General features: G+C 44.0%; 1 protein-coding gene and 1 pseudogene across 2 annotated transcripts in view; both read right to left on the bottom strand.

Moving 5' to 3' along the window:
• LOC139264628 (plexin domain-containing protein 2-like) overlaps positions 1–20,958 on the bottom strand; it is a 559,026-nt gene that overhangs the window by 467,935 nt on the left and 70,133 nt on the right. The window lies entirely within an intron of this gene.
• Positions 10,720–10,899, bottom strand: LOC139264989 (U2 spliceosomal RNA; annotated as a pseudogene).

The following is a 20,958-nucleotide window of genomic DNA, read 5'->3' as shown; positions in this document are numbered from 1 at the left end:
ATCGCTCAAAAATCTGTCTATCTCCGCCTTAAATATATTCAATGACCCAGCCTCCACAACTCTCTGGGGCAGAGAATACCACAGATTTACAACTCTCAGAAAAGAAATTCCTCCTCCTCTCAGTTTTAAATGGGTGACCCCTTATTCTGAGACTATGCCCTTTAGTTTTAGTTTCCCCTATGAGTGGAAATATCCTCTCTGCATCCACCTTGTCGAGCCCCCTCATTATCTTATATGTTTCGATAAGATCACCTCTCATTCTTCTGAACTCCAATGACTATAGGCCCAACCTACTCAACCTATCTTCATAAGTCAACCCGTGCCACGTGATAGTCAGAGTAGGAATCGCAGGATAGCGCAGATGAATACGTGGCTTGAGCAGTGGTGCAGCAGGGAGGGATTCAAATTCCTGGGGCATTGGGACCGGTTCTGGGGGAGGTGGGACCAGTACAAACCGGACGGTCTGCACCTGGGCAGGACTGGAACCAATGTCCTAGGGGGAGTGTTTGCTAGTGCTGTTGGGGAGGATTTAAACTAATATGGCAGGGGGATGGGAACCAATGCAGGGAGACAGAGGGAAACAAAAAGGAGCCAAAAGCAAAAGACAGAAAGTAGATGAGGAAAAGTGTAGGGCAGAGAAACCCAAGGCAAAGAACAAAAAGGGCCACTGTACAGCAAAATTCTAAAAGGACAAAGGGTGTTAATAAAACAAGCCTGAAGGCTTTGTGTCTTAATGCAAGGAGTATCCGCAATAAGGTGGATGAATTAATTGTGCAAATAGATGTTAACAAATATGATGTGATTGGGATTACGGAGACGTGGCTCCAGGATGATCAGGGCTGGGAACTCAACATTCAGGGGTATTCAACATTCAGGAAGGATAGAATAAAAGGAAAAGGAGGTGGGGTAGCATTGCTGGTTAAAGAGGAGATTAATGCAATAGTTAGGAAAGACATTAGCTTGGATGATGTGGAATCTATATGGGTAGAGCTGCAGAACACCAAAGGGCAAAAAACGTTAGTAGGAGTTGTGTACAGACCTCCAAACAGTAGTAGGGATGTTGGGGAGGGCATCAAACAGGAAATTAGGGGTGCATGCAATAAAGGTGTAGCAGTTATAATGGGTGACTTTAATATGCACATAGATTGGGCTAGCCAAACTGGAAGCAATACGGTGGAGGAGGATTTCCTGGAGTGCATAAGGGATGGTTTTCTAGACCAATATGTTGAGGAACCAACTAGGGGGGAGGCCATCTTAGACTGGGTGTTGTGTAATGAGAGAGGATTAATTAGCAATCTCATTGTGCGAGGCCCCTTGGGGAAGAGTGACCATAATATGGTGGAATTCTGCATTAGGATGGAGAATGAAACAGTAATTTCAGAGACCATGGTCCAGAACTTAAAGAAGGGTAACTTTGAAGGTATGAGGCGTGAATTGGCTAGGATAGATTGGCGAATGATACTTAGGGGGTTGACTGTGGATGGGCAATGGCAGACATTTAGAGACCGCATGGATGAAGTACAACAATTGTACATTCCTGTCTGGCGTAAAAATAAAAAGGGGAAGGTGGCTCAACCGTGGCTATCTAGGGAAATCAGGGATAGTATTAAAGCCAAGGAAGTGGCATACAAATTGGCCAGAAATAGCAGCGAACCTGGGGACTGGGAGAAATTTAGAACTCAGCAGAGGAGGACAAAGGGTTTGATTAGGACAGGGAAAATGGAGTACGAGAAGAAGCTTGCAGGGAACATTAAGGCGGATTGCAAAAGTTTCTATAGGTATGTAAAGAGAAAAAGGTTGGTGAAGACAAACGTAGGTCCCCTGCAGTCAGAATCAGGGGAAGTCATAACGGGGAACAAAGAAATGGCGGATCAATTGAACAAGTACTTTGGTTCGGTATTCACTAAGGAGGATACAAACAACCTTCCGGATATAAAAGGGGTCAGAGGGTCTAGTAAGGAAGAGGAACTGAGGGAAATCCTTATTAGTCGGGAAATTGTGTTGGGGAAATTGATGGGATTGAAGGCCGATAAATCCCCAGGGCCTGATGGCCTGCATCCCAGAGTACTTAAGGAGGTGGCCTTGGAAATAGCGGATGCATTGACAGTCATTTTCCAACATTCCATTGACTCTGGATCAGTTCCTATGGAGTGGAGGGTAGCCAATGTAACCCCACTTTTTAAAAAAGGAGGGAGAGAGAAAACAGGGAATTATAGACCGGTCAGCCTGACCTCAGTAGTGGGTAAAATGATGGAATCAATTATTAAGGATGTCATAGCAGTGCATCTGGAAAATGGTGACATGATAGGTCGAAGTCAGCATGGATTTGTGAAAGGGAAATCATGCTTGACAAATCTTCTGGAATTTTTTGAGGATGTTTCCAGTAAAGTGGACAAAGGAGAACCAGTTGATGTGGTATATTTGGACTTTCAGAAGGCTTTCGACAAGGTCCCACACAAGAGATTAATGTGCAAAGTTAAAGCACATGGGATTGGGGGTAGTGTGCTGACGTGGATTGAGAACTGGTTGTCAGACAGGAAGCAAAGAGTAGGAGTAAACGGGTACTTTTCAGAATGGCAGGCAGTGACTAGTGGAGTGCCGCAAGGTTCTGTGCTGGGGCCCCAGCTGTTTACATTGTACATTAATGATTTAGACGAGGGGATTAAATGCAGTATCTCCAAATTTGCGGATGATACTAAGTTGGGTGGCAGTGTGAGCTGCGAGGAGGATGCTATTAGGCTGCAGAGTGACTTGGATAGGTTAGGTGAGTGGGCAAATGCATGGCAGATGAAGTATAATGTGGATAAATGTGAGGTTATCCACTTTGGTGGTAAAAACAGAGAGACAGACTATTATCTGAATGGTGACAGATTAGGAAAAGGGAAGGTGCAACGAGACCTGGGTGTCATGGTACATCAGTCATTGAAGGTTGGCATGCAGGTACAGCAGGCGGTTAAGAAAGCAAATGGCATGTTGGCCTTCATAGCGAGGGGATTTGAATACAGGGGCAGGGAGGTGTTGCTACAGTTGTACAGGGCCTTGGTGAGGCCACACCTGGAGTATTGTGTACAGTTTTGGTCTCCTAACTTGAGGAAGGACATTCTTGCTATTGAGGGAGTGCAGCGAAGGTTCACCAGACTGATTCCCGGGATGGCGGGACTGACCTATCAAGAAAGATTGGATCAATTGGGCTTGTATTCACTGGAGTTCAGAAGAATGAGAGGGGACCTCATAGAAACGTTTAAAATTCTGACGGGTTTAGACAGGTTAGATGCAGAAAGAATGTTCCCAATGTTGGGGAGGTCCAGAACCAGGGGTCACAGTCTGAGGATAAGGGGTAAGCCATTTAGGACCGAGATGAGGAGAAACTTCTTCACCCAGAGAGTGGTGAACCTGTGGAATTCTCTACCACAGAAAGTAGTTGAGGCCAATTCACTAAATATATTCAAAAGGGAGTTAGATGAAGTCCTTACTACTCGGGGGATCAAGGGTTATGGCGAGAAAGCAGGAAGGGGGTACTGAAGTTTCATGTTCAGCCATGAACTCATTGAATGGCGGTGCAGGCTAGAAGGGCTGAATGGCCTGCTCCTGCACCTATTTTCTATGTTTCTATGTTTCTAACCCCCACATCTCCGGAATCAACCTAGTGAACCTTCTCTGAACAGCCTCCAATGCAAGTATATAACGGAGACCAAAACTGTACGCCGTACTCCAGGTGTGTCCTCACCAATACCCTGTACAGTTGTAACAGGATTTCTCTGCTTTTATACTCTATCCCCCTTGCAATAAAGGTCAACATTCCATTTGCCTTCCTGATTACTTGTTGTACCTGCATACTAACTTTTCGTGTTTCATGCATAACGACCCCAGGTCCCTCTGTACTGCAGCACTTTGCAATTTTTCTCCATTTAAATTATAATTTGCTTGTCTATTTTTTCTGGCAAAGTGGATAACCTCACATTTTTCCACATTATACTCCATCTACCAAATTTTTTTCCATATCCCTTTGCAGATTTTTTTTGTCCTCCTCACAATTTGCTCTCCCATCCATCTTCGTATCATCGGCAAACTAGGCTACATTATACTCGGTCCCTTCATCCAAGTTATTAATATAGATTGTAAATAGTTGAGGCCACAGCACCGATCCTCATGGCACCCCACTAGTTACTGGTTGCCAACTGGAAAATTACCCATTTATCCCAACTCTCTGTTTTCTGTTAGTTAGCCAATCCTCTATCCATGCTAATATATTACCCCCAACCCCGTGAACTTTTATCTTGTGCAGTAACCTTTTATGTGACACCTTAACGAATGCCTTCTGGAAATCTAAATATACCACATCCACTGGTTCCCCCTTATCCACCCTGCTTGTTACATCCTCAAAGAACTCCAGCAAATTTGTCAAACATGATTTCCCTTTCATAAAACCATGTTGACGCTATTTGATTGAATCATGCTTTTCCAAATGTCCTGCTACTGCTTCCTTAATAATGTACTCCAGCATTTTCCCAACGACAGATGTTAGGCTAACTGGTCTACCTTCTTTTTTAAATAGGGGCGTTATATTTGCGGTTTTCCAATCCGCTGGAACCTCTCCAGAATCCAGGGAATTTTGGTAGATTGTAACCAATGCATCCACTATCTCTGCAGCCACTTCTTTTAAGACCCGAGGATGCAAGCCATCAGGTCCAGGGGACTTGTCCACCTTTAGTCCCATTATTTTACCAAGTACTACTTCTTTAGTGATAGTGATTGTATTAAGTTCCTCCCTCCCTATTGCCCCTTGATTATCCAGTATTGGGATGTTTTTTGTGTCTTCTACCATGAAGACTGATACAAAATATTTGTTGAAAGTCTCTGCCATTTCCCTGTTCTCCATTATTAATTCCCCGGTCTCATCCTCTAAGGGACCGACATTTACTTTAGCCATTCTTTTCCTTTTTATGTACCTGTAGAAACTCTTACGATCTGTTTTTATATTTCGTGCTAGTTTGCTTTCATAATCTATCTTCCCTCTTTTTATTATTTTTTTAGTCGTTCTTTGCTGGCTTTTAAAAGTTTTCCAGTCCTCTGGCCTCCCACTAGTCTTGGCCACTCTGTATGCCCTAGGCAGCTCATCATTTGAGAGAGTGGAAAATACAGTGTGCCTACTGTTTCTTAAAGCCAGGTTGCACCTTAAGAGGAACTGGCATTTTCATTGGTGGTGTGTATAAACGGTTTTAACTTTCCCTCTCCCCCTCACTCCACCCCAAAAGGATACGCTGGCCCTGCCCCATTTTTCCCCCCTTGCAGAGTTATCAATTCTTCCCCCCCTCCCCCACCAGCCCCCCTAAAAATTCTTACATACCTTTCCATGTACCATTTTCATGAGTCCCCAGCAGCTGACTGACACTCCAGTTTTGACTCCCACTCAATGGCGAAGACGACATTCCAGTCAGTTCATTACCCACTTGGGTCACCGCAGCCCTGATTCCAGAGCTAAATTCGGTCCTTGTGTTTCTGAATCAGCAGCACCCTTCTAATTTTCTGATACTGCCATGCTGGATACTGGAGTTGCTTGTTCAAAAATTCAGTGCCCACTGTTTCCCTCTGATGGTCGTTGAATGCCGTGCCAAATAAGTCACCAGGCTTGGAGAAGGGTGGCTGAGCTAGTCAGTGCCAGCAGCATTGCCAGGACCTGGCTGCAGCAGTGGAAATATTTAATGACCTTACCAGGATTGCCAAGGCAAAACTCCTCTTCACATCGCTCTGGCTCTGAATCCAGCTCTGCAACACCACACTTTTCTCCCAGCACCACCAATCCTCCCCTTCCCCACTGTACAAGCCTCTTCTCCATTCACAATGGGACACCACATTCTGCTTGCACTCACACACTCAACACCTGCTGCTGCCTCAAAATTGGCACCAACAACATTCTGAAATCTGTGGAATTCGCTGCCTCAGAGAGCTGTGGAAGCTGGGTCATTGAATAAATTTAAGACAGAGATAGACAGTTTCTTAACCAATAAGGGAATAAGGGGTTATGGGGAGTGAGCAGGGAAGTGGACCTGAGTCCATCATTGGATCAGTCATGATCTTATTAAATGGCGGAGCAGGCTCAACGGGCCATATGGCCTACTCCTGCTCCTATTTTTTATGTTCTTATTTTGTTTGGACTTGGATTAATTTTCACATTTCCGTTAAATTCTCTCCTACTTTACATGCATTACTCTGTCAAGACTTACCCCTCTTGGCCACACTTCTTCCTGTCAATATGCATACACGTCTTCACAACCCTTCCACAGACCCCAGCTTAACCTAGTCCAAGACTTCTCGCAGGACAAGATGCCACACAACTGGAAGGACTGGAAGAGAGGCAGTCACAGTGCAAACTTTCTCTCTATTAGGACACCGCCATCAACGTTATTGACAGGGGGAGGACAAACATTTACAACAATGTAAATGATAGCTCCTTTAAATACAGCTGGAACTGACTCTTTCCCACCCTGTATAGCCCATACTTTGCAGGTGGATTTAGGAGGTGGCAACAGCAGCACGGAGTAACATGAAAATTGCATTTGGGCCCTAATCAGGAACCTAATTTAAAATGATTCATTCGGCTCCTGCCTTTCGCAGAGTGAGTTCTGGCCACCTAAATCGAGGCACGTTCAGAAAGCACAAATGAGTGGGCCTAAGTGGTTAGTTGGCAGTTTTTTAAATGATTTTCTTCGTACTGCCCCTGTTCATGTCGAAAATGAGGGAAGTAGGGAGAAGGTCCCAGTTTGTGACATAGCCCACAGCAATGCATTGCAAGGCAAGTCAGTAGCAATGATTAGGCCATAGATAGAATTTATATAGCATCTTTCACATTCTCAAGACATCCCAAAAGCTTCACAGCCAATCAAGTGCTTTTGATATTTCGGCAAACACAGCATTGGTGCACAGCATTGTCCCAAACAAGAAGGCGATAAATAACCAGATAATCAGTTTAGTGGTGGTGTTAGTGAAGAGAAAAGTTTTGGCAAGGGCACCGGGAGAACTGCCCCACTTCTTCAGACAGTGCCATGGGTTTGAACATCCACCATAGTTTCCAACTTGTTTACTATCTCATCTGAAAGACATTACCTCTGACAATGCAGCAATCCCTCAGTACTGCACTCGAGTGTCAGCTTAGATTATGCGCTCAAGTTATACAACAGGTGCTTGAACCTATGGCTTTCTGATTCAGAGGAGTGAGTGCTACTACTAAGTAAAGCTGGCTTATGTTTGTAGGTGAAATTTCTGCTTTATGTACAGAGCCTCAACTAATCAGAACGGTTCCTAGAAGCTAAACTAGTATACATCTTGGAAAAGGTTCTTGATTGAAAAAGACCAAATTCTAAACAGTTACACACATCTCAGAATGTTGCTTTGGAGCACATTCAAATTCGACTTGACAAAATGGTTTTTTGATTTATATATAAATACCTTGATGCTTCATCATCATAAGCAGTCCCTCGGAATCGAGGAAGACTTGCTTCCACTCTTAGCATAAGTTTTTAGGTGGCTGTACAGTCCAATACGAGAACCACAGTCTCTGTCACAGGTCAGACAGATCGTCGTTGAGGGAAAGGGTGGGCAGGGAGCCTGGTTTGCCGCAAGATACAGTCTATTACAAGAAAATAGACGGTACTTTGTGCTAATTGAAGGGATACTTTGTTCTCCTGACCCACCTGATTACACTGATCCCCAATCATCTCCATTCTTCAGCGTTTGTTCCATGTGTCCACTATCCTGAGGGGAAATAAGCTTTTCTAATCTTGCTCGGTGTCCAATTGAAATTACTTGTTTACTTTAACGATGTGTCATTTTGAAGAACTATATTGCACCTCCTTTCAGTCTTTTATCCAGTGAGTGTTAATTTGATTGCTTAAGCCTTTTTTCATAGCATAATCCAATAACTAAATTACTGTAAGTGGAATGATTGTGACATACTTGAGTACAGATCTCTGAGGACAGAGTACAGGAATGCTACAGCTTCTAGACCAAAGGGGACAAGGCATAATTACAGAACCAGGGTTAGGTGATTGGGAGAGTACACGGTCCTATAAAAATCTTACATTAGCACGCTCCGTCGCAGAAAGACCCCAAGGCCTGGCATACAATGAACACCATGTGATTTAAATTTTGAGAAAAAAGCTGTATGTTTAAGAAGAAGGCTTGAACTCTACGAAACAGTCTATTTTCTAGGTGTTTATTTTTACATTAAGCCTATGTAGGTCAATAGAAATGATATATCCCCATGAATAATCAGATTGCTTCATAACCATTTCACCTTCTACTGTGATAAATTATATCTGTTGATACAAACAAAAATAGTGGCATGTGGGACAATGGAAATAAATTATATAGAGTGGAATGAGAGAGGTGTCAGATTTCTTTCGAAAAGGGTAGTGAAAACAGATTATTTTCTGATTTCTAGTGAAAAGAGATGGGCCTTTTAAAAATAAAAATGTGTCCTTCTGGATTAATATGTTCACTGAGTTATGTCTGTTCTTCCCAACACAATATCACTTATAATGCTAGTCATGGCAATGATTTACCAACTACATGCAATAATGTTTCAGAAAAATATATATATTTTAACTTGATGAAAGATTAATGTTTTATTTGCTATCAATTTAACTCTCGGCTACTGATTATTGGGCATTATCAGTAACAAATGAGACAATGTCTCATCTCTGCTGTTTAATCATCACACATGAAATGAGGTTGGACAATCTCAATTCAGTTTTAAGTAGGCATAAATCAACAGCACAAACTAACCATTATTTGGCATCAACTGGCACAAAATTGGTAATCTCAGCCAGAGAATCACTTGTGTATCCCCCACTTCCTTCACCTCACCATTTTCAGACCTGGGCCCTCAGCTCTGGAATTCCTTCCCTAAACCTCTGCCTCACCACCTCTCCCTGCCCCTGTAAGACGTGGCTTAAAACCTACCTCTTTGACCAAGCATTTGGTCACCTGTCTTAAACTCGCCTTCTTTGGCTTGGTGTCAATATTTGTCCGAGTAAACTCCTGTGAAGCACCTTGGGACGTTTTATTATATTTAAAGCGCTACATAAATGCAAGTTGTTATTGTTGTTGTTGTTGAATGGTGATGTATGAAGTGGGAACATTTAAACTGCTGCCATAGAAAAGCTCTTCTGAGGTTCGGGTTCAGAGACATTAGAATAAAAATGACTGGACGGTATTATCAAACATATGCTGAATGGTCTCCAGTCAATTTCCTCTTTCCATTTATTTTAATGCTCCAGTTACCAACAATAACATGTATTTATATAGCGCCTTTAACATAGTAAAAAGTCCCAAGGCGCTTAACAGGAGTATTTTAAGACAAAACAAATAATTTTGACACCAAGCCACATAAGAAGAAATTACGGCAGATGACCAAAAGGTTGGTCAAAGAGGTAGGTTTTAAGGAGCGTCTTAAAGGAGGAAAGAGGTAGAGAGGCAGAGAGGTTTAGGGAGGGAGCTCCAGAGCTTTGGGCCCAAACAGCTGAAGGCACGGCCACCGATGGGTGAACAGTTATAATCAGGGATGCTCAAGAGGGCAGAATTTGAGGAGCGCGGACATCTCGGGGGGGATGTGAGGCTGAAAGAGGTTACAGAGAAAGGGAGGGGTCAGGCCATTGAGGGATTTGTAAACAAGGATGAGAATTTTGAAGTTGAGGCGTTGCTTAACTAGGAGCCAAAGTAGGTCAACGAGCACAGGGGTGATGGGTGAGTGAGACTTGGTGCAAGTTAGGACACGTGCTGCCGAGTTTTGAATGACCTCAAGTTTATGTAGGGTAGAATGTGGGAGTAGTCAAGTCTAGAGATAATAAAGGCATGGACGAGGGTTTCAGCAGCAGAAGAGCTGAGGCAGGGGTGGAGACGAGCAATGTCACGGTGGGGAAATAGGCAATTTTAGTTATGCCGTGGATATGTGGCCAGTAGCTCATTTCAGGGTCAAATATGACACCGAGGTTGTGAACAGTCTGGTTCGGCCGCAGACAGATGGTAGGGAGAGAGGTTTGCAGTCGGTGGCTAGGGAACGCAGTTTGTGGCGGGGACCACAGACAATGGCTTCGATCTTCCCAATATTTAATTGGAGAAAATTTCTGCTCATCCAGCACTGGATGTCGAACAATTTAGAGACCATGGAGGGGTCAAGTGAAGTGGTGGTGAGGTAGAGCTGGGTGTTGTCAGCATACATGTGGAAAATGATTTTAACTTTCACATCAGGAAACACAAAAGAAGAAAAAGAAGAAATTTATACAACCAATTTCTACCAACTCTTGGGGCTTAGATGTTTGACTCTGTCGCTAGCTCTGCTACAGTTGACCCAGGAATGCTTGTTATCTGTGGTGGCATTGACATTACCTCCATGAATACAAAATTCATTCAAATTTGACAAAAAAAATTATTGGTTTTGACGTGTTTGCTTTTAGTATTTACTCTCCTCCTACATTTCTCTGGCACTATGCACCACAACGGAGATAGCAGACCGATGTTCCACTTTGAAACTTTCTCTATCGCCATACTGAGACCAGCTGCAAGAGTGACCAGGGATGACTCTTCCTGATTTGGTCTCCAATTGACATCAACAACAATGTAGATTTTTAATTTTTTTTTGTTCATTCTTGTCAGATCAACTCCAGCGCCAAAGATCACTTTGCGCTATTTACACTTGATCTTAGCCAAAAGGCCGAGAGGGGAAGCTGCACCATTCCTGGAAACACTGCAATACCAGGTCGGTGCTTGGAGTGGACGGAGCAAGCCCCTGTTCCACCTCCCTGTTCCAAAAAACAATTTAATATTTGGTCCCCATAGGGGATATTAAACTGATAAGAACAGATACTACACTTGATCTTAGCCAAAAGGCCGAGAAGTAGATGTGAAGGCTCAAGTCACTGGGGATTGATTTGCAAATAGATGTCCTACCACTCCTGGACAATCCAGTGCCCTGTGCCAGTTTGTGGTTTATGTGAGGGAGGTTAGTGCAGTGAGTCAGAGGGCTGGTTTTAACATACAGTGAAGAATCTGGAGCTCTAATAATACCTGTACCGTAATGCAGGCCAGAAAGGAGTCAGAGGACTGGAGGATTATAAATGTTGCACCCTTGTTCAAAAACAGGGGGAAGGATAAACCTGGCAATTACAGGTCAGTCAGTTTAATGTCAGTTGTGGGGAAGCTTTTAGAAACAATGGGCTCAATTTTCCCCAAAGCATTTTCTTGGCGTACTTGAAGAGTTCCGCCTGATTTTTTAGGGCCCAAGCACGCCAAAAAAAAAGTGTTGTAAGTTTCCCTGTTGCATTTCTTTATTTTGGCATGGCCTAATCCCGACCTTTAGTTTTGGGTTGGAGCCTTGATCTGTGCCAAAAAGATCGGGCTGCCACGGTAACCAGGGACACAATGCGAGGCGAGGCGGCAAAGTGAAGCATACAGCCAGCTCCCAACACATTAAAAGAATTGAAAAACACATAGCACCACCTTACCTCCAACCCCGCCCGAAGGCTGTCCGGTCTTCTCGGTCGCCGGTTCGTGTATCTCTCTCTCTCTCTCTCTCTCTATGGGACCGGACAGCCTTCTGGTGGGGTTGGAGGTATGTTGCTGCTATGTGTTTTTCAATTCTTAACGTGTGTTTCGGCATCTGCTGCACCACTTTCCTTGCCTGCGCGATTTCCTTAACTCTAGGGAAGGTTTTTCAGGACAGGCCACATACGCTGGCTAAATCAGCACTGGAGTAGCTCTCAGCTGGCCAAACTTCCCTAAATGGCCAGAAGTGGCGCAGGTGGCTGGTTACATCCCCTTTGGCTGAAAAAAAAACTGACTTAAAAAATCCACAAATAACTGAGTTACGCTGGTGCAAATTGATTGGGGAAACTGGGCATTTTAAAGTTAGGCCAGAAAAAGCAGCCTGCTCCAAAGAAAACGGCACAAATACTGGGGAAAATTGAGCCCAATAATCTGGGAGAATATTAACAGCCACTTGGACAAGCATAGACTAATAAAGGAGAACCAGCATGGATTTGTCTAGGGTTAATCGTTGAGCTCTAAAGTTAGAGTTGGTAAGAAGAGGAAGATTTTCTCTAATAATGTGCAAAATATTTTCCCCCTGTAAAAATTGGTCGGTGATAACTTGAAGAAAGCCCTTAATAATTCCTTTATACTTCTGTGAGTGTAGATTATGTGAAGAGAATAAAACATTTTGTTTGGACATGGCTTCAATATTTTTATTCAGTAAACTCAGCTATAATAATTCAGAAATAAAATTAGATGCAACACCTGCCCTTTAAAAGAAAGATAGACATTCATTTATATAGCGCCTTTCATGACTACCGCACGTCTCAAAGTGCTTTACAGCCAATGAAGTACTTTTAAAGTGTAGTCACTGTTGTAATGTAGGAAACACGGCAGCCAATTTGTGCACAGCAAGCTCCCACAACCAGTTACGTGATAATGACCAGATAATCTTCAGTCCACAAGCGTGACCCTGAGCTTCCGGACGCTTGTCATTTTAATTCTCTGCCTTGCTCCTACTCTGACCTCGGTCTCCTACACAGTTCTAATGAAGCCCAACAGAAGCTCAAGAAAGGGCACCTCATAGAAACATAGAAACATAGAAAATAGGTGCAGGAGTAGGCCATTCGGCCCTTCTAGCCTGCACCGCCATTCAATGAGTTCATGGCTGAACATTCAACTTCAGTATCCCATTCCTGCTTTCTCGCCATACCCCTTGATCCCCCGAGTAGTAAGGACCTCATCTAACCACTTTTTGAATATATTTAGTGAATTGGCCTCAACAACTTTCTGTGGTAGAGAATTCCACAGGTTCACCACTCTCTGGGTGAAGAAGTTCCTCCGCATCTCGGTCCTAAATGGCTTACCCCTTATCCTTAGACTGTGACCTCTGGTTCTGGACTTCCCCAACATTGGGAACATTCTTCCTGCATCTAACCTGTCTAACCCCGTCAGAATTTTAAATGTTTCTATGAGGTTCCCTCTCATTCTTCTGAACTCCAGTGAATACAAGCCCAGTTGATCCAGTCTTTCTTGATAGGTCAGTCCCGCCATCCCGGGAATCAGTCTGGTGAACCTTCGCTGCACTCCCTCAATAGCAAGAATGTCCTTCCTCAGGTTAGACCAAAACTGTACACAATACTCCAGGTGTGGCCTCACCAAGGCCCTGTACAACTGTAGCAACACTTCCCTGCCCCTGTACTCAAATCCCCTCGCTATGAAGGCCAACATGCCATTTGCTTTCTTAACCGCCTGCTGCACCTGCATGCCAACCTTCAATGACTGATGTACCATGACACCCAGGTCTCGTTGCACCTCCCCTTTTCCTAATCTGTCACCATTCAGATAATAGTCTGTCTCTCTGTTTTTACCACCAAAGTGGATAACCTCACATTTATCCACATTATACTTCATCTGCCATGCATTTGCCCACTCACCTAATCTATCCAAGTCGCTCTGCAGCCTCACAGTATCCTCCTCGCAGCTCACACTGCCGCCCAACTTAGTGTCATCCGCAAATTTGGAGATACTACATTTAATCCCCTCATCTAAATCATTAATGTACAGTGTAAACAGCTGGGGCCCCAGCACAGAACCTTGCGGTACCCCACTTGTCACTGCCTGCCATTCTGAAAAGTACCCATTTACTCCTACTCTTTGCTTCCTGTCTGACAACCAGTTCTCAATCCATGTCAGTACACTACCCCCAATCCTATGTGCTCTAACTTTGCACATCAATCTCTTGTGTGGGACCTTGTTGAACGCCTTCTGAAAGTCCAAATATACCACATCATCTGGTTCTCCCTTGTCCACTTTACTGGAAACATCCTCAAAAAATTCCAGAAGATTTGTCAAGCATGATTTCCCTTTCACAAATCCATGCTGACTTGGACCTATCATGTCACCTCTTTCCAAATGCACTGCTATGACATCCTTAATAATTGATTCCATCATTTTACCCACTACCGATGTCAGGCTGACCGGTCCATAATTCCCTGTTTTCTCTCTCCCTCCTTTTTTAAAAAGTGGGGTTACATTGGCTATCCTCCACTCTATAGGAACTGATCCAGAGTCAATGGAATGTTGGAAAATGACTGTCAACGCATCCACTATTTCCAAGGCCACCTCCTTAAGTACTCTGGGATGCAGTCCATCAGGCCCTGGGGATTTATCGGCCTTCAATCCCATCAATTTCCCCAACACAATTTCCCGGCTAATAAGGATTTCCCTCAGTTCCTCCTCCTTGCTAGACCCCCCGACCCCTTTTATAACCGGAAGGTTGTTTGTATCCTCCTTCGTGAATACCGAACCAAAGTACTTGTTCAATTGGTCCGCCATTTCTTTGTTCCCCGTTATGACTTCCCCTGATTCTGACTGCAGGGGACCTACGTTTGTCTTTACTAACCTTTTTCTCTTTACATATCTATAGAAACTTTTGCAATCCGTCTTAATGTTCCCTGCAAGCTTCTTCTCATACTCCATTTTCCCTGCCCTAATCAAACCCTTTGTCCTCCTCTGCTGAGTTCTAAATTTCTCCCAGTCCCCAGATTCGCTGCTATTTCTGGCCAATTTGTATGCCACTTCCTTGGCTTTAATACTATCCCTGATTTCCTTTGATAGCCACGGTTGAGCCACCTTCCCTTTTTTATTTTTATGCCAGACAGGAATGTACAATTGTTGTAGTTCATTCATGCGGTCTCTAAATGTCTGCCATTGCCCATCCACAGTCAACCCCTTAAGTATCATTCGCCAATCCATCCCAGCCAATTCACGCCTCATACCTTCAAAGTTAGCCTTCTTTAAGTTCTGGACCATGGTCTCTGAATTAACTGTTTCATTCTCCATTCCAATGCAGAATTCCACCATATTATGGTCACTCTTCCCCAAGGGGCCTCGCACAACGAGATTGCTAATTAATCCTCTCTCATTACATAACACCCAGTCTAAGATGGCCTCCCCCCTAGTTGGTTCCTCGACATATTGGTCTAAAAAACCATCCCTTATGCACTCCAGGAAATCCTCCTCCACAGTATTGCTTCCAGTTTGGTTAGCCCAATCTATGTGCATATTAAAGTCACCCATTATAACTGCTGCACCTTTATTGCACGCACCCCTAATTTCATGTTTGATGCCCTCCCCAACATCACTACTACTGTTTGGAGGTCTGTACACAACTCCCACTAACGTTTTTTGCCCTTTAATGTTCTGCAGCTCTACCCATATAGATTCCACATCATCCAAGCTAATGTCCTTCCTAACTATTGCCTTAATCTCCTCCTTAACCAGCAATGCTACCCCACCTCCTTTTCCTTTTATTCTATCCTTCCTGAATGTTGAATACCCCTTTCTTTCCATCTTTCCAGTAGTCACTTTACAGCAAATTCAACAATTTCAGATCATAACTACTGCTCCCATTTTATTCCCCAGATAGCAGCTGCTGGTACTGGTTCTGCTATTGCCATTTACAGCGCCTCAAAATCCATCTTTTGTTTCTTAACTTGTCCCATTACCACCCCCTTTTGCCTTGCACCATCATCCCTTTTGTCATGTAATCTCTCCTGCCTTCCACCCTATCACAGACCTTCCCTTTTGTTCTTTCCTCACCTCCCCCTCTCCCTGCCTCTTAAAACCTGTTACATCTCCAACTTTTATCTGTTCAGAAGAAAGGCCATCGACTTGAAATATTAACTCGTTCTCTCTCTCCACAGATGCTGCCCAAGCTATTTCCAGCATTTTCTGTTTTTACTTCAATATTTTGCTTTTGTATAATAATTCAGAAGTTTTTTGGTCCATTTTTCCATGTCCCCGCCAACACAGAGAACAAAAATGTCAGCTGTGGCTCAGTGGGTAGCACACTCGCCTGAGTCAGAAGGTTGTGGGTTCAAGTCCCACTCCAGTGACTTTAGCATGTGATCTAGGCTGGCACCTCAGTGCAGTACTGAGGGAGCACTACACTCAGAGGTGACGTATTTTGGATGAAATGTTAAACCGAGACCCCATCTGCCCTCTCACAAAGACTCCACCGCAAACTAAGTCCCAAGGATGGGGTCATTTAAATAATAGGGGCTGGAACCTGTGCCTGTGGTGGAGCCTTTGACAACTACACTGTAAACGCCGACATAGACTGGTTGGAAGCATCTGCTTGCCACCCCCCACTCCTTTTCGGGATGTGGAAATGAGGCCGGATTCTGGTAGATCAAGGTTCTGACCTCCTTGTTACAATTCGCCACAATAGTGCATGCCAGGATTTGAAAATGTGAGGGTAATGTATTAAATAGATAAATAATATGGTACCAGACTTGTAATAATCTGATAACTATTGTTTTATGTTGAATACAAACATAAAACAAGCTTGAAGGGCACAAAAGATGTTGTAATCCCCAGAGTGAACGTCATGCAATTTGCAGTCATCAAAAGCCCACAGAGTGCATAATGCCCATTTTAGGTTGTCCACCTAAAAATCTACAGTCTCTTACATCAGAGCATTTCTTAATTCCTATGCTGACCTTGGAATCCATTGGAAGAATTTTGATTTCTGTGTAGAGATCCAACAGCAGCCTATAATTTAGAGTAATAATTGTACAGTTAATGTTTCCAAAGGTGAGAATGGCAACGTTAATTGCTTGCTCAAGTGTCCATTCCAAGCAAGGATCAGAGAGCAAGGGTTTCATTGCCAAATAAAAACAAAATAAAGCTTCTTCCACTAGGGGGCAGCATGGCGGCACATTGCCTTGAATCTCCAAGGTGCTGTGGCACAGAATGGTATGTGGGTTTGCACCCGCTGCTTCAAACGCACAGAGTTCCACCACGGGGAGGCATTGAGCAGAGGCAATGCACCCATTTCGCATATCTCCCAGAGACCAGCTAAAGAGCGACAGAGCCCTGGAAGCAGGTCTCCAGCCTGTCCTCTCTCTCTCTCTCTTCCGGGGAGGTTCATAGCACTGTGTGACCCTTTGGATGGAAACAGGGAAGAAAATAGAAAATTAGAAAAATAAAATCCATGAACTCATGAAGTATATCTAAAACATGAGAGTGTTTACTGAGCAGTCTCACAACAACATGTATTTATATAGCACCTTTGGAGAAAGGAACACCCAAAGGTGCTGCACAGGTAAAATACGGGAATGGATTTGGACTATCGGGTGGCCAACTTGTGGAGCAGGCTGGCTGGCTGGATGGCTAACTGTGCCGGCCGGAGATCGGGACAATTCTGGGGGTGAGGCCTCATTAATATACGGCTGGCGGGCTGTAGTCGGAGAAACAACTCCCTGGTGCAGTCCAGGGGCTGCAGGCCTCTTCGAGCTAGACTCAGAGGAGGCAGTTCTAGGGAGGAGGGGCACCAGAACGGCAGTGATCCAGGCTGTTTCTGCAGTGCTCACCACGGCCCCACAAAAATAATTGAAAACACTGTCTGCGTTCTTTCCTGACATCTTACATATATAGAAACATACACGGAAACATAGAAACATAGAAACATAGAAAATAGGAGCAGTAGTAGGCCATTCGGCCCTTCGAGTCTGCACCGCCATTCAATATGATCATGGCTGATCCTCTATCTCAACACCATATTCCTGCTTTTCCCCCATATCCCTTGATGCCTTTTGTTTCTAGAAATCTATCTATCTCCCTTTTAAATATATTCAGTGACTTGGCCTCGGCAGCCTTCTGTGGTAGAGAATTCCACAGGTTCACCACCCTCTGAGTGAAAAAATCTTTCCTCATCGCGGTCCTAAATTTCCTATCCCATATCCTGAGACTATGACCCCTTGTTCTAGACTTCCCAGCCAGGGGAAACATCTTCCCCGCATCCAGTCTATCCAACCCAGTCAGAATTTTATACGTTTCAATGAGATCCCCTCTCATTCTTCTAAACTCTAGTGAATACAGGCCTAGTTGACCCAATCTCTCCTCATACGACAGTCCTGCCATCCCATATTAAAAAGTCCTACTGCCCAACTCAGGCAGATGTTCCAGCCGCCCAGCGGTAGGCCCTTGGGACGACTGCATCATTCCACACCATCGGCGGTAAGGCGGTCCATCAATTTTGGGGTCTTACCACCTCGTTTCCACCAGGTGGATGGCCTGAAAATCTCCCCAAGGCAGAGTTCAGAAGATGGTTATAATATACATAGAAAGTTACAGCGCAGAAGGAAGCCATTCCGGTCCATTGTGTCCGCGCCGGCCGACAAAGAGCCACATGGCCCTTGGTCAGCAGCCCTAAAGGTTACCTATAAACCTATGAACAATGACGGAAAGGCAAAGAGCACCCAGCCCAACCAATCTGTCTCACCACCACTGCGGTACCCCTTATACTAAAACATTCTACAATCCACCCCAACCGGAGCCATGTGATCTCCTGGGAGAGGCAAAAACCAGATAAAAACCCAGGCCAATTTAGGGAGAAAAAATCTGGGAAAATTCCTCTCCGACCCATCCAGGCGATCGAAACTAGTCCAGGAGATTGCCCTGGCCGTATTCTATTCCCTGCAGTACTTACCATTATATCGGCTCCATCCAACAAAAGGTCATCCAGTCTAATCCCAATTACTAGCTCTAGGTCCGTAACCCTGTAGGTTACTGCACATTAAGTGCCCATCCAACCATCTCTTAAAAGTGGTGAGGGTTTCTGCATCCACCACTCTTCCAGGCAACGAGTTCCAGATCCCCACAACCCTCTGCTTAAAGAAGCTCCCCCACCCCCCCCTGTCAAATTCCCTCTAAACCTTCAACCAACAACCTTATGCTCCCTCATAATAGACCCTTCCACCAATGGAAATAGACCCTTACAATAGAGAGGATGAACACGTGGCTGGAAAGTTGTTGTAGGAGGAAGGGCATTAAATTCTTGAGGCATTGGGACCGTTTCTGGGAGAGATGGGACCTGTACAAACCGGACTGTATGCACCTAAACAGCGCCGGGACCAATATCCTCGCGGGGAGTTTTGCTAGTGCTATTGGGGAGAGTTTAAACTAGCTTGGCAGGGGGATGGGAACCTGAGAATGAATTCAAAAGGGAAGAAAGTAAAGCAGAAATTGGATAGCAAGAATCTAGAAAGCGAATCTGTAAGACAGAGGAAACAGGGCTTAGTATGTAGTAAGCAAGGCAGTCTTCCTGTGCTGAATGGTATAGACTTTAATGCAAGGATTATAGCAAATAAGGCGGATGAGCTAATAGCACAGGTAGACACTTGGGAGTATGACATTGTAGCCATTACAGAAACATGACTGAAATAGGGGCAGGTTTGGCAGATCAATATTCCTGTTACAGGATTTTTAGACAGGACAGAGAGGGGGGGTAAAAAGGGGGGGGGGTTGCGGTACTGATTAAAGAAACTATTACAGCGGTGAGGGGGGATGATATGTTAGAGGGATCATCAAATGAGGCCATATGGGTCGAATTAAAAAATAAAAAAGGGGTAATCACACTGCTGGGAGTGTATTATAGACCCCCAAACAGTGGGAGGGAGATAGAGGAGCAAATATGTAGGCAAATTGCTGTGAAGTCCAAAAACCATAGGGTAGTAATAGTAGGGGATTTTAACTATCCAAATATTGATCGGGACAAATTTAGTGTAAAGGGTATAGAGGGGGCGGAATTCTTGAAATGCATTCAAGAGAACTTTTTTAGTCAGTATGTAGCAAGCCCAACATGAGGGGGTGCAGTCTTGGATTTAATTTTGGGGAATGAAGCTGAGCAGGTTGAAGGGGTATTAGTGGGAGTGCACCTCGGTGGTGCCAGTGACCATAATTCAGTCAGATTCAAGTTGGTTATGGATAAGGACAAGAATAGGCCTGGAATAAAAGTTCCAAATTGGGGAAAAGCTAATTTTGTGGTATATATCAACGATTTAGATTTGAATATAGGGAGTATGATTAAGAAGTTTGCAGACAACACTAAAATTGGCTGTGTGGTTAATAATGAAGAGGAAAGTCATGGGCTGCAAGAGGATATCAATCTACTGGTCAGGTGGGCAGAACAGTGGCAAATGGAATTTAATTCAGAGAAGTGTAAGGTGATGCACTTTGGGAGGGCTAATAAGGAAAGGGTATACACATTAAGCGGTAGGCTACTTAATAGTGTAGATGAACAAAGGGACCTTGGAGTGCTTGTCCACAGATCCCTGAAAGTAGCAGGCCAAGTGGATAAGGTAGTTTAAGAAGGCATACGGAATGCTTGCCTTTATTGGCCGAAGCAGGAAGGTTATGCTTAAATTGTATAATACTTTGGTTAGGCCACAGCTGGAGTATTGCGTGCAGTTCTGGTCGCCGTATTATAGGAAGGATGTAATTGCACTAGAGAGGGTGCAGAGGAGATTTACTAGGATTTATCCTGTCTTTCAAGATTTTTTCCAATAATTTTCCCACCACTGAGGTTAGACTGACAGGCCTGTAATTACTCGGCCTATCCCTTTCTGCCTTCTTAAACAAGGGTACTACATTAGCAGTCCTCCAATCCTCCAGCACCATGCCCAGATCCAAAGAGGACTGGAAAATGATGGTCAAGGCCTCTGCTATTTCGTCTTTTACTTCGCTCAACAGCCTGGGATGCATTTCATCCAGGCCCGGAGACTTATCTACTTTCAAAGCTGCTAAACCCCTTAATACTTCCTCTCTCATTATATTTATTTCATTCAGAATATCACACTCCTCCTCGGTAGCAATATCTGCATTACCCCTTTCCTTTGCGAAAACAGATGCAAAGTATTCGTTAAGAACCCTCCCAACATCTTCTGCCTCCTCACAAAGATTACCCTCATGATCTCTAATAGGCCCTACCCTTTCTTTAGTTACCCTCTTACTCTTAATATATTTATAGAACATCTTAGAGTTTTCCTTAATTTTACTGGCCAAGAATTTCTCTTGCTCTCTCTTAGCATTCCTAATATCCTTTTTAATTTTGCCTCTTAACTTTCTATATTCCTCTAAAGATTC

The sequence above is a fragment of the Pristiophorus japonicus genome, chromosome 5, assembly GCF_044704955.1.
Source record: "Pristiophorus japonicus isolate sPriJap1 chromosome 5, sPriJap1.hap1, whole genome shotgun sequence".
Classification (NCBI taxonomy): domain Eukaryota; kingdom Metazoa; phylum Chordata; class Chondrichthyes; family Pristiophoridae; genus Pristiophorus; species Pristiophorus japonicus.
This window is presented reverse-complemented; position numbering and strand designations above follow the sequence as displayed.